At 43.1% G+C, this 13,246-nt stretch overlaps 1 protein-coding gene across 2 annotated transcripts in view; it reads left to right on the forward strand.

Annotated features, from left to right (window-relative positions):
- The window catches only part of pik3cd (phosphatidylinositol-4,5-bisphosphate 3-kinase, catalytic subunit delta), a 241,690-nt gene that overhangs the window by 24,906 nt on the left and 203,538 nt on the right, over positions 1 to 13,246 (forward strand). For both annotated transcript variants that reach the window (XM_072245380.1, XM_072245381.1), the window contains exon 2: positions 3,857 to 3,921. The gene's annotated coding sequence lies outside the window, so the exon portion shown is untranslated. The remainder of the gene's footprint in view (positions 1 to 3,856; positions 3,922 to 13,246) is intronic.

A 13,246-nucleotide genomic window follows, 5' to 3' on the forward strand; every position in this document is an offset into this window, starting at 1 on the left:
CCATTCTATTCAGCAGATACGAGATTGCAATCACTCTTCTGTTTACAGCACGGCGGTGCAGTGGTCATTACAGCGCCACGGATCGGTGTTCAGTTCCCGCCCCTGTCTGTAAGGAGCTTGTACATTTTCCCCGTGATGGTATGGGACTCCTCTGGCGGCTTCAGTGCCCTCCCACGTTCCAAAGATGTGCGAGTTAGAATTGGCAAGTTGTGGCCATACGTGTGGGCGGCCCCCAGCACATGACTGTTAGTGCTAATGACCAACACAATGCACGTGATGCTGGGATTCCGGTCTGTTACATATGACACAAATTACCTTGTTAGAAATAAGCCTAGGTCACCCTATGGCCTGTCTGTTACTGCACTGAATCTTCCCCTACTTCGATCCACCGCACATGAGGAACTGAAGATTTGACCACGTTGGTGCTCATGGTCGCAGGAAGCATGTGTTCAGGATGTTGTGACTGAGAATTACCACAGCAGAGAGATTAAACTGCTTCTGGTTAAGATCAGCTTGATCAGTCTGCAGAGCAGTAGGTTAGATGGCAACGAGCAACGGCAATGTGGGACAGACCCTTCCAGCCTAATGAGCCGTGATACCCAACAACCCACCCATATAACATTAGCCATATCACGGGACAATTTACAACGACTGCTTAACCTACTAACCAGTATATCTTTGGACTGTGGAAGGAAACTGGGACACCTGCAGGAAGCCCACGCACACATGGGATGGAACGTTCGAACTTGCGTACGGACGACGCCGGAATTGAACTCCACACTCCGATGTCCCGAGCTGTAATTGCGTTAGGAACATAGAAACATAGGTGCAGGAGTAGGCCATTCGGCCCTACAAGCCTGCACCGCCATTCAGTATGATCATGGCTGATCATCCAATTCAGAACCCTGTACCTGTCTTCTCTCCATACCCCCGATCCCTTTTGCCACAAGGGCCATATCTATCTCCCTAACCACTAAATCCTATGCTACCGTGGCGACCCAAGTTTCAGTTATTGGTCTACTCTGAAAGGGTTCCCCTTGTGACTCTGTTCCAGAAATCTACCCCTTCCCCTAATTGCTCACCAGATGTGTGAAGTCTCACCTTAATCATGTAGAACTTCCATTCCTTAACCCTAGAACACTTGCACAAATTCAAGTTGAGGTGCAAGTTCAAGTTTATTGTCATTCAGCCAAACATACATGTACAACTAAACAAAGCAATGTTCCCCTGCGACTGAGGTGCAAAACAGTACATACATCATGGTTGGGAAAAGGGGAAGGGAGAGGGGAGGGAGCAGGAAGCACCAGAGAGACATTTTGTGATGATCAGTAAACCAATTGTTTGAAATCAAATTACCTTGCCTGGTATCTCAGGGCTGGGTGTGTCTGCACCCGTGCCAATCCTCTGTCCGGGCACTCCATCTCTGCCATCTGTAAAGCTGGCAGGAGTAAAGGATGTTGGGATTAGCAAGGGTGGAGTGCTGCGGGATGGGTGTGGGATAAGACTCGTCCACTCCATGCAGCTGATGAATCTGAAAGAACAACGGGGACCGATACAGTTTGGCACCAGAGGTGTTGCTGGAGTTGCCAGTCAGTGCTGAACAACCTGGGGACTCCAGCTCCAGATTTTTCCTGTGTTTACTCCCGGAGCCTTCTCCATGAGCAAGGCAGCGGAAGCTTGAAGTCAGAGTCTTCCTCCTCGATGAGCTGTCTGCCCGAAGTGACTGCTTTTAAGGCGCTAGTAGCCCACCTTTGCCCCTTCTCCTGTCAGCAGAAACAGTTCCACTGAGCTTAGTAGCTAAGCCACATGTGAAGGCCAGGAGCTGGACTTGGTTGTCAGATGTTATTTGAGATGGACGACGTTGGGAGCTATAATAGGTAGTCGGAACTTATTCCCCCCCCCCCCTCAAACCCCCAGCTATGACAACCTTAAGGAATCTATACATAATGCTGTATATACCTATAATATATAAATGTAATATATAATGTAAAATACAGTATATTAATAAAATGTACAAATGTATATAATCTATATATATATAAGGCATCCGTTAGTCTTGCGAGACCATAGATCTGCACCTGGAAAGTGTTCACTCTCCAGGTCGCAGGCCTGGGCAAGACCGGCAGTTGCCCATGCTGCAAGTCTCCCCTCTCCACGACACCGATGTTGTCCAAGGGAAGGGCAAGGGCCGATACAGCTTGGCACCAGTGTCGTCGCAGAGCACAGTGTGGTTAAGTGCCTTGCTCAAGGACACAACACGCGGCCTCGGCTGGGGATCGAACTTACAACCTTCAGATCGCTAGTCCAATGCCTTAACCACTTGACCACGTGCCCACATATAATCTATAATATACAGTATAAATATAAAATAAAATACAGTGGATTCTGGTTAATTGGGACACATTAGGACCAGTACATTTTGGCCCAATTAAGTGGCTACTCCAATTAGCCGAAGTTTCATGGAAATAGTTAAAAAGGTATATAAAAAAAGACGAGCTTCCGTTTAAGTGAGCAACAAATTATGTATGCAAGTGAAATGCAGAACAAGTTAGAACATTATCAATACGACTACAGTACTATAAAACTGTATATTAATTCTTAAGGGTTGGTTTGGAGGTTGTTTGTCATGCCCGATGATGGCAGGAAACCTGTGCAGGACGGTTTTAAAAATGGAAACGCTATTGCACTGGGGCAGTTTGACTCCCTCGACCTTGGAAGTCCCTGTCCAGTGGTACAAAGGTTGTCACAGCTGGGGTTCCTTGGTTGACCATGATTTCGTCTGTGCCTCATCATGCCCTTCACCCTCCACAGAACATTGCAGAACCACCTTTCTGCCCATTGGATCTCACTGTAGATCTCATCTGCCCAGTCTGCCTAAGCTGACTTTGCGTGCTAGGACAGGCATGCCCCTATCTCACCAGGGTATAAGACCCACCTGCTACCCTCATCTAGTTTAGCCCGTCTGTCAGAGCAGTGTACCAAGGTGTGGCCACTGTCGCCTGCGAATAGCTCTATGGAGCCACATTTGAAAGCTGAGTGTAGACTGCCATGTTCTTTTGATTGACTGTAACTGAACAAAATCAGCGCAGATACCTGGACTGCTGTCACACAGTGGTCGGAGATTGCATCCTCCAAATCTTCATTTTAATTGTAACATTCAAGATGATTGTTGATACCTTCAGATTCTTTGTAATTCTTTGTTGTAGTGAAATTGTTTCATTTTAATCCTGGCCGGTTCTGGCATCTCCAAGCCTGAATGCTTGAAACCGCAGTGAGCAAAACAGTTCTGAATTGCCTTATTGCTTATTTCTAACCAACTATCAGTGACAAAAATCGCTGCTTTTTGAACACAAACACATGCAACCTGTTGCTATTTAAAAATTGTTCGCTTTAAGCATGGTGTTGTTTCAAAAGGCCACTCAAGTGCACGCATCCGATGCTAATTAGAAACTATTCAGCAACGGTCTCCTGCCGCAATTAGACAGCAGAGTGTCCCAAATAAACAAAGGGAATCCAAGCACCTTTCTAAATTAGTTTTTTTGCTGTTTAAGAGTTGTCCCAAATAAGTGTCTGCCTCGATTACCCAATGGCCCAATTAACCAGAATCCACTGTATAATAAATATAGATGTATAATTCAAATTATAACTAAAATATGATGTTTTTTTCCATCAGCGAATGAAAATAAAAATGCTAAGCATATAAAGCAAAGACAGGAAATGCTTGAAGCATTATGCAAGCAAAGCAGCATCTGTGGAGGAGAATGTTATAATTGAAATTGAAGAGCCAGATGTAGTCAAGAGAAAACATATTGGAACCGCACCAAATCAAAACTAATTTGTTTTCCTTCTTTTCTAGTGCTGGTGGTGACTTCATCAGAAAGGTCAACTCTCTGTCTCTTCCCACAAATGCTGTCTGACCTGGTGAGTATTTTCGCCATTTTCTGTTTATATCTCTTTCCCTTCTGTGTGTTGGCCAAGGAGCAGAAGGACACATTAAAAGTAACGGCTGTGATGTGGAATTTGGGCAATATAAAGGTGATGGAAATGGAGCGATTGAGGCTTTCAAAAGAGGCTCTTTAGGGAAAATAATTCTCAGAGTTCAGAGAAGAAGTGGGGGATTGGAATTGTTCATTAAGAAGTTGGCATGGACTTCGGTCCTTGTTATTATTGATTCTACAATGCTACGTGTAGGACAAATTTTAAATGGTGATTTTATTTTTTTTTTTACCAATTGTTTGTATTTCATTTGCAATTTTCTTACTGGTTCTTAAAGAACTTTTAGCTTCCTCAAAGTTCAAAGTACATTTATTATCAAAGGATTTGATACAACCTTATACAATCTTGAGATTCATCATCTCCTAACAGGCAGTCATGAGACCTAACCATAAACCATATGGAAAAAAGAACCCATTAAAAAAAAAAGCCATCAAACACCCAACGTGCAGAGAAAAAAAAATACAAATCAACAAATCCTGCAAGCAAATAGCATTCTGAACTGAAGTCCACAAAGAGACTTTGTCCACAGACCCTTAGTTCAGTGCAGAGCCAAGTAAACGTTGTGGAGCAGTGAGCTGAACCAGCCTGACCCTTGCCTCCAGCCCTGACACCCTGACCTTTGATGCGGCTGTAAAATGGTTAGCGAGCATTATTGATGGTTGCATTTCTTGCGGGTGTGGTTGTCAGGGACACTGGCAGATTCCTTGACTTCCTACATCCTGCAAGAGGAGCACACCACCGTCCTAACCATCATTCCTACAGCTCTGACTGTGGAATGAGAAAGAGAGAGATCTTACCAGAGCCTCACTTAAGCCTCTACTAAATGTCTCTGTCTCTACACGCTGAAACCTCTTGTGCCAAAGCTCCAAGTTCCCACTCTTACACTGTTGCAAAGATGGGCAGGGGAGACCTATAGACTTTGAGGAGGGAGATTATGGGCAGAAGGCAGGAGAATGGGATTGAGGGGTAAAGTAAATCAGTTGTGATCGAATGGCAGAGCAGACGCAGTGAGCTGAATGACTTAATGGGTGCCATGGCAACGTAGTGGTTAGCACAGCGCTAGTACAGCTTGGAGCATCAGAGTTTGGAGTTCAATTCAGACGTCGTCTGTATGCCCTCCCTGTGGAATACATGAGTTTTTTGCCGGGTCCTCCGGTTTCCTCCCACAGTCCAAAAACATACCGGTTAGTAGGCTAATTCGTCACTGTAAATTTTCCCATGATTAAGCTAGGGTTAAGTCAGCGGTTGCTGGGCGGTGTGGCACCAAGGGCCTATTCTGAGCTGTTTCCCTAAATGAAAAATAAAGTAATTCTGCTCAACTTCTTTGCCTTTTTGTCTTTTTCTTTGTTCATTCTTCACACTTAATAAACATACGTAACCAGTGAACTTTATACCTCATCTTGACTTCCAAAGAACCTTTGGATTGCAAAATCCAACAGCACTTTGAGCACAGGTTGCAGGCAAATCTCAGTGGGATTGATGGAATTGCTGTGAAAGTCAGCACTGACTCAAGGAGCTGATTGTCCTAAGGAAGTAAGAAACGTGAATGAGATGAAGAACTTGGCCAAAGAAAAGATAGCGGAGGGTGCCCTCATGAAGAGCACTATTATGTATCAGATGTTGTTTCAGAATGACTCTGCAAGGACCTTGAGGGAGCTGCTGACGGCCTGAAAATCAGCAACGTATCAGCAGAAGAATGTGAGCAAACTGAGGAGCTTCGCGATCAAAAATATAACAAGGTCCCTCCCTGCCTCAGCAGCCGGCCGGGTCCCATCCTGATCAGCAAGCTCTCCGAACACCAGCTGAGCTTGCTGTTTGTAACTTCTGCTCAGAAGCTGCAACTTAAGCAGTCCTCTTTCGCAATATAAAAATGAAAATAAAAATTGATGATGGTTTGGAAAGACAAGTTGTTTTTAACACAAAAGATTTTGCAAGAGATTTTGCGGAAGCTTGGAATCCAGAGCAACACACCCAAAGTGCTGGAGGAACTCAGCAGCATCTATGGAAATGAATAAACAGTTGATGTTTTGGGCAGAGACCCTTCATCAGGAGGAAATCACCAGGTCATGTACGGTTCCTGGGTTCTTTGACCCCCTACTATCAAGCAGGACGTCAATGCAGACATCCCACCTCTCCCGGAAGTTCCGGGAGTCTCCCGCATATGAATAGTGGCTCTCTGATGCCCGCGAATTATATACAATATCATGGAAATCAATTTTTTTGAGAGCGAGCGAGCAAGAGAAAGCAAGAGAGAGCGCAAGAACGACCACGAGAGAGAGAGCGTGCGCGCGAGAGAGAGCAACCGAGAGAGAAAGCAAGTGAGAGCTCGCGAGTGAGAGAGCGAGAGAGCGAGAGTGCGTGAGCGAGAGAGAAAGAAAGCGAGAGCGCTTGAGAGCACGCGAGCGACCTCGAGAGAGAGAGAGAGCGCGCGGGAGCGAGAGCACGCCATGGCAGAGTGTTCCAAAAAATATATAAAATGTACGTCACCCCAGACTACACTAAAGTGTACCCCTGCCTAATAGGGGTCAAAATAATGACAGTGTTGCTCGCTGCACTGTTTGCAACAGTGGCTTTTCTATTGCCCATGGTGGGTTAAGACTGTAAAAGACGTGTTGAGGTGAGTTTAACAGGTGTCATTTGTTCATCAGCATAGCTAACGTTATTTAAACTAGCTGGCCAGCTGCTAAGGAGCTACTCTATTGCAGACATCCCACCTCTCCCGGGAGTGTCCCGCAAATTGATGCTGCTACCTCCTTGAAGTGAGTTTTTGCAGGGTGGGATATCTGGTACTGTAGCAGTAGGACTTGGACTGTTAGGATGGGAAACAGTTTCTTCCCCCAGGCATGAGACTACTGAACTCCCTGTCACCACCCAGGTCTCATTGTTTATGAAGTGCCAGTAACATTTATATTGTTCACTGTTTAACTTGTGCCGTAAATGTACTTTATGCTAAATGTCAATCTTCTGGAGTATATATGTTACTTGTTAATTAATTTGTGGTAATATTACTTTGTGTGCATCTTTCCCCTTCCTTTCCAGTCCTGATGAAGGGTCTCGGCCTGAAACGCTGACTGTTTATTTATTTCCATGGATGCTGCCTAACCTGCTGAGTTCCTATAACATTTTGTGTGTTATATGTGTTGAGTTTTGCACCTTGGTCAAGAGGAACATTGTTTGATTTGGTTATATATGTGTATACAGTGAAGACAATAAACTTCAACTTGAGCACGGAGAACCAAATGTACCCATGTGCAATTGCTGTTGTGCAGTGAGAGAGTGTGGTAAGGTGAACTAGAATTAGGGATTCCCCTGTTGTATTAGCTGTAAAATGGTTGAATATCTTGACAAGAATTTACAAACAGCAGCACGACCTAAGCCTCCCTCAGGGCAGTGAGAGTCATCATTCAGTTGAATAACAATGTGAGTTACCTCCTGACTAAGGCTACGTCTACACTAGACCGGATAATTTTGAAAACGCCGGTTTCGAGTAAAAATGACAGGCATCCACACTAGGCGTTTTTCAAAATATCTCTGTCCACGTCAAAACGGATATTTGGGCGAATCTACTCCTACTGGCATGCGCAGACACATCTACAGAAAACAAGCAAAGAGGAAACAGTATAATATTTACGTTTCACGGCGGGGTTGTGGTATTTCCATTGGTCAAAAACTAGAGTATCAACAACAACAGCGAAAGAAAGTTTTCAATAATGTCTTCGAGGAATATAAAGAACACCTCCGCTGGAAAAAGCAGACCGGACTTCTTCATTTGGACAGACAATGAAGTCGAGCTATTTCTGCGAGTTATGAACGACTACAAAGTCAGCAAAGCAGTGGAGAACGTGGAGATGTTTAACTCAAACAAGCTATTAACGTAGACAATAAAGTAAATAACACATGCATGAAGCCGTCCTCTACCCAAGATCAACAAGAGAGTGGAATCTTCTGCTGCTAGACCTGTGCAGTATTTCTGACATTAATATTTTTAAAGATAGACAGGATCAAATCAATTTAGGGGATCTAGTCAAAAAAGTTCACTTTACAATTTAACTCTCACGCCGTTCACACCAACTGCCCGTTATAACAACCGTCCAGCAGTGCTTGCGCAGTACCAAATCTACACTACAACGCGCAACAATCATTTTCAAATTTACACACTCTGGAGAGTGTTTTAGAAAAGCTCTGTTTTCGGGGGATGAAAACGCAGTTTCAATGTGGACGGAGGGTCAAAACAAAGAGAAAAACCTTCATTTTCAAAATTATCCGGCATAGTGTGGACGTAGCCTAAAGATTCAGATAATGTCCGTGAGAGGGACCACATTAAGAACATTGTTCCAGGTCTGGAGTTCAGAAGAGAGAGACACGTGTTGATGGAAAGGAAATAAGGTTGAGGGGAAGACAATCTGCTGGAGGAACTCACTGGGCCAGGTAGCATCCCAGATGTTGACACTTTGTCCCATGCACCACAGTTGCTGCTCAACTCACTGAGATCCTCCTCTAAGCTGTGTATTGGCCACACACAAAATGCTGGTCAACTCAGCAGGTCAGACAGCATCTACTGAGGGGAATAAAAAGACAATGTTTTGGGCCAAGACCCTTCATCAGGACTGGAAAGGAAGGGGGCAGAAACCAGAATAAGGTGATGAGAGACCCTGAACGTCTCTCTTGTTTTCAGTTCCAAAATGGATGCAGTACACATGGTACAGAGCAATGATTTTTTTTACACAAGAACGTTTTTTAAGGTGAAAGGTCTCAACCCAAAATGTTGATTGTTTATTCCCCTCCATAGTTGCTGCCTGACCTGCTGAGTTCCTCCAGCATTTTGTATGTGTCATTCCAGATTTCCAGTGTCTGCAGAATCTCTTGTGTATATTGGCCAAGCTGGGTAACCATTACAGATTTCTATCTACTCTGGGACAGAAGTGAATCAGGACATTTTTATAACAATACAGTATGGTATAGTACCATACAATACAGTATGTTCATTGGCTTTCTCCATGTTTGATTATTTTAATATAATTTAATTTATAACTGAATTTAATTACATTTCAATTTCTAACTGTACCTGGGCAATAGTCCAGTAACTACCTTTATGCTATCACAATTCATGTGTCTCAGTAGAACAAAACTTTCCCTTGATCCAAGCAAGTCTTTTAATTTCATTCTTTAAGTTGGTTCACAGGATCTGCGTGTTGCTGACAGCAACAGTAGTTATTTCCCATTCCTAGTTGCTTCATTTTTCAAGTTGATGAATATTTAATTTTCATGTTACTAATAGATTCTGCAACCCACGAAGTCACTTTCAAGGACTCTACAACTCATGATCTCAATATTACATTATTTATTTATTATTATTACAGTTTGTTTTTCTTTTTGTATTTGCACAGTTTTTGTCGTCTTTTACACATTGGTTATTTGTCCATTTTGCATTTTTTCCATTGATTCTATTGTATATTTTGTATCTACTGTGAATGCCCACAAGAAATTGAATCTATATACTTCAATAATAAATTTACTTTGAACTTTGAACTAGAAAAGCTACTTTATTTTGTTTTAGATACAGCTCAGACTGGGCCCTTCTGGTCCTTTGAGCCACACTGCCCAGCGACCTCTGACAAACCCCATTTGACCCTAACCTGATCACAGGACAATTTACAATGACCAATTAACCTACCCAGTATGGGATGTAGGGGAAAACCCATGCCAGGGCCAGTGGAATAAAACTATAAATCTCTCTGACATCAATTGTCACATCATAATATTGTTCCATTACTCTGGATATAATGGACCATTTCAAATTTTTGGAAATATATAACCAGTGGTTCTAATTGTTAAAGTAATCAGCAATCTTTTTCCTTAAAATAATTCTCTCTGCACTCTTGTTCAAAAAAGGCTTCTCTAAACAGTTCAAGTTTCCCATTTTTTTGGTTACACTTGCGTGGTTTAAATGACCTTTTGTGTGCGTAGCCTCAAAAACTTCCCACCACAGAGTTGTGTTGCATGGATATTTTTCGAAGAAAGGATGTTCTGGCATTGGAGAAGGTCCAGAGGAGGTTCATGAGAATAACAGGGTTGACATACACAGGAGGAGAGCTTGATGTCTCTGGGCCTGTACTTACTGGAGTCCTATCGAATATTGAAAGCCTGGACAGAGTAGATGTGCAGAGGATGTGTCCTATAATAAAGGAGTCTAGGACCAGAGGGCACAGCCTCAGAATAGGACATCCCTTTAGAACAGAGTTGAGGAATTTCTTCAGACAAAAGGAGGTGAATCTGTGGAATTCATTTCCGCAGACGGCAGTGGAGGCTGAGTCCTTGGGTATATTGAAAGCAGAGATTGATAGATTCTTGAATAGTGAGGGCATCAAAGGCTGTGGGAAAAGGTAGGAGAACTAGGTTAAGAGGGAAGGTAAATCAGCCTTGATCGAATGGTGAAGCAGACCCGATGGGCTGATCGTACACCTACAGTATGTTGTCTCTTATGGTCTTTCTCGTTCCACAGCCATCTTGGGGCAGCTGAAACAATGCTCCATCGTCTTTTCAATCTCTAACCTCTGAGTTACATGTTGCTTACTTGCCAGGTAATTTTCCTGGGAGATCTTTATTCCCTTGTCCAGAGTTTGCCTGGAATTCCTTTTCTGGAACTTTGCCCTCTTCTCAGCATCTCCACTGGCCCTTAAACTGAACGAGTTGCTGGGCCATTTCCAACTTTACAGCACTTTGCTGTGGATTTGGGGTCCCTGGGCAACTGGACTCAGCAAGTGCAACTGATTTCCTCCACTAAGGAGCACTAGTGAACCACGTGGGTTCTTGAAACAACCCTACTAATAACTTTATGGTCACTGTTACTAAATTCAGCCTTTTAGGGTCTCATGATGGCGTAGTGGTTTGCTTAATGCTTTACAGTGCTAGTGATCGGAGCTCAATTCCCGCCACTGTCGCTCAGGAATGTTTACATTCTCCCTGTGACCGCATGGGTTTGCTCTGGATTCTCCAGTTTCCTTCCGCATTCCTAAGTTTTGGGCATGCTATATTGGCGCCAGAACTTGGCGACACTTGCGGGCTACCCCCAGTACAACATTGGACAGTGTTGGTCGTTAGTGCAAATGACACACTTCACAGTGATGTTTCTATATAGACGTGCCAAATAAAACCAATTTTTATTTGATTAGAGACACAAGAAACTGCCGATGTTGGAATCCAGAGCACAAGTCAAACTGCTTGAGGAACTTGGCAAGCCTGTGGGAGGGAAATGGGTAGTCGATGCTTCAGATCAAGACCTTTTCATCTGGAGCCTTGATGTAGACTTCCAGTCCGGATGAAGGGTCTTGACCTGAAATGTTGATTGTCTACTTATCTCCACAGACATTGTATGACTGGCTGAGTTCCTCCAGCAGATTGTTGCTCAGGATTCCATCCTGTGTAGTCTCCATCTTTTAAATTCAATTCATCATAGTTTAAAAATGTTTCTTCTGTCAGCTGAGGCAAGTGTGGCTAAGTAGCTTTTCACATTTGAAACTGTTTATGGAGATATGATCAGCTACCCTTTAATCACTTGTTGTTAGATGAAATTGGAGTCCTGTGGTTTCAGAGTTATACCTTCTCGGTCAGAAGCAGTGGAAGAGATGGTCATACAATCTCCATGTATTCTTGATACTTCCTTTTTGCGTGACAACAATGATCAAAGACGTTTGAAAGTAGTGTCCACGAGTGCTGCAAAGCTGTTATTGCTGTTACTGCACCAGTCGGTTTGACTGCATGACCCAGGCTTTAGTGTAGCAGGTACTGAAGACTCAAGCCCCAGCTCGGACCTTACATGTGGGTGCTTTACAAGTTTGATTTTCCACACTCCCAAACCTTGTTCTGTTTCATGAACCTGCACAGTGAGTGGTCGGGCACTGTGGAGTGCAGTAGAATAGAGGGATCTGAGAATGCCATTCCATAATTTCTTGAAAGTTGCGTCGCAGTTAGATAGGGTTTTAAGGAGTGCTTTTGGCACATTGGTCTTCATAAATCAAAGTATTGAGTACAGGAGTTGGGATGTTGAAGTTGTATAAGACATTGGTGAGGCCTAATTTAGAGTACTGTGTGCAGTTCTGCTCACTACCTACAGGAAAGGTATCAATAAAATTAAAAAAGTACAGGGAAAATTTGCAAGAACATTGCCGGGACTTGAGGATCTGAGTTATAGCGAAAGCTTGGATAATTTAGGAGTTTTTTCCCCGTGGAGCATAGGAAAATGAGGAGAGATTTGATAGAGGTACAGGTGTCTCCCGCTTGTCGAATGTTCGCTTTACACCACTTCACTTTTACGAAAGACCTACATAAATACCTGTTTTCGCTAACCGAAGGAAGATTTTTGCTTTTACGAAAAAAAAGATGCCCGCTTTAAACTTGTGTTTACCCTGAGAAAGACTACCATGACCATGAAGCCTTGCGCGGGCAGGTGTGTGCTCATGCGTGTACGTGCCGATTTTTTTCTACAAATCGGTTTTGGCTAAATCTTCCCGATTCTGTTAAGTGAAGCTACACTCTACATACATTATTTCTACTTTATATAGACTGTGTATTTATGATATCATTCCTGCTTTTACTATATGTTTGTGTTATTTTAGGTTTTATGTGCTATTTGGTATGACTTGGTAGGTTGTTTTTGGGTCTGGGAACGCTCAAAAATTTTTCCCATATAAATTAATGGTAATTACTTCTTCGCTTTACGCCATTTCAGCTAACGAACTGTTTCATAGGAACGCTCTACCGTCGAATAGCGGGGAAAACCTGTATAAACATATTGAGCGGTATAGATAGGGTAAATACAAGCAGGCCTTTCCTGCTGAGGTTGGGTGAGACTAGAACTAGAGACCATGGGTTAAAGTAAAAGTAGATATCTAGCATTTTGTGTGCCCCATGTTTCAGTAGTTTGCTTGTTGATTATGTTTTTGGGAACCAGACCAATCCAAGAAGGTTTAAAAAATAAATCAGCCCTATCAGATTGTAATTCCTTTGACCTTGAATGGGAACAAGGGACAACATTGATTGTGGATTCAGTATATCATTAGTCTACAAGAAAGCTTGCACTCCTTCTACGAATTCCTGTCCATTTGTTGCGAGATACAGTGATATTATGGCTCTCTCAAGTGATTTTGTAGCTATAGTCTGTGGTACAATTTGTCTGGAAGTTGTTTGTTTTAAAGTGGTAGGAGGAATGTGTTGGGTATTTACTATTTCAGTAATATTATAAATATATAGT

This window comes from Mobula birostris, chromosome 27, assembly GCF_030028105.1.
Source record: "Mobula birostris isolate sMobBir1 chromosome 27, sMobBir1.hap1, whole genome shotgun sequence".
In the NCBI taxonomy this organism is placed as follows: domain Eukaryota; kingdom Metazoa; phylum Chordata; class Chondrichthyes; order Myliobatiformes; family Myliobatidae; genus Mobula; species Mobula birostris.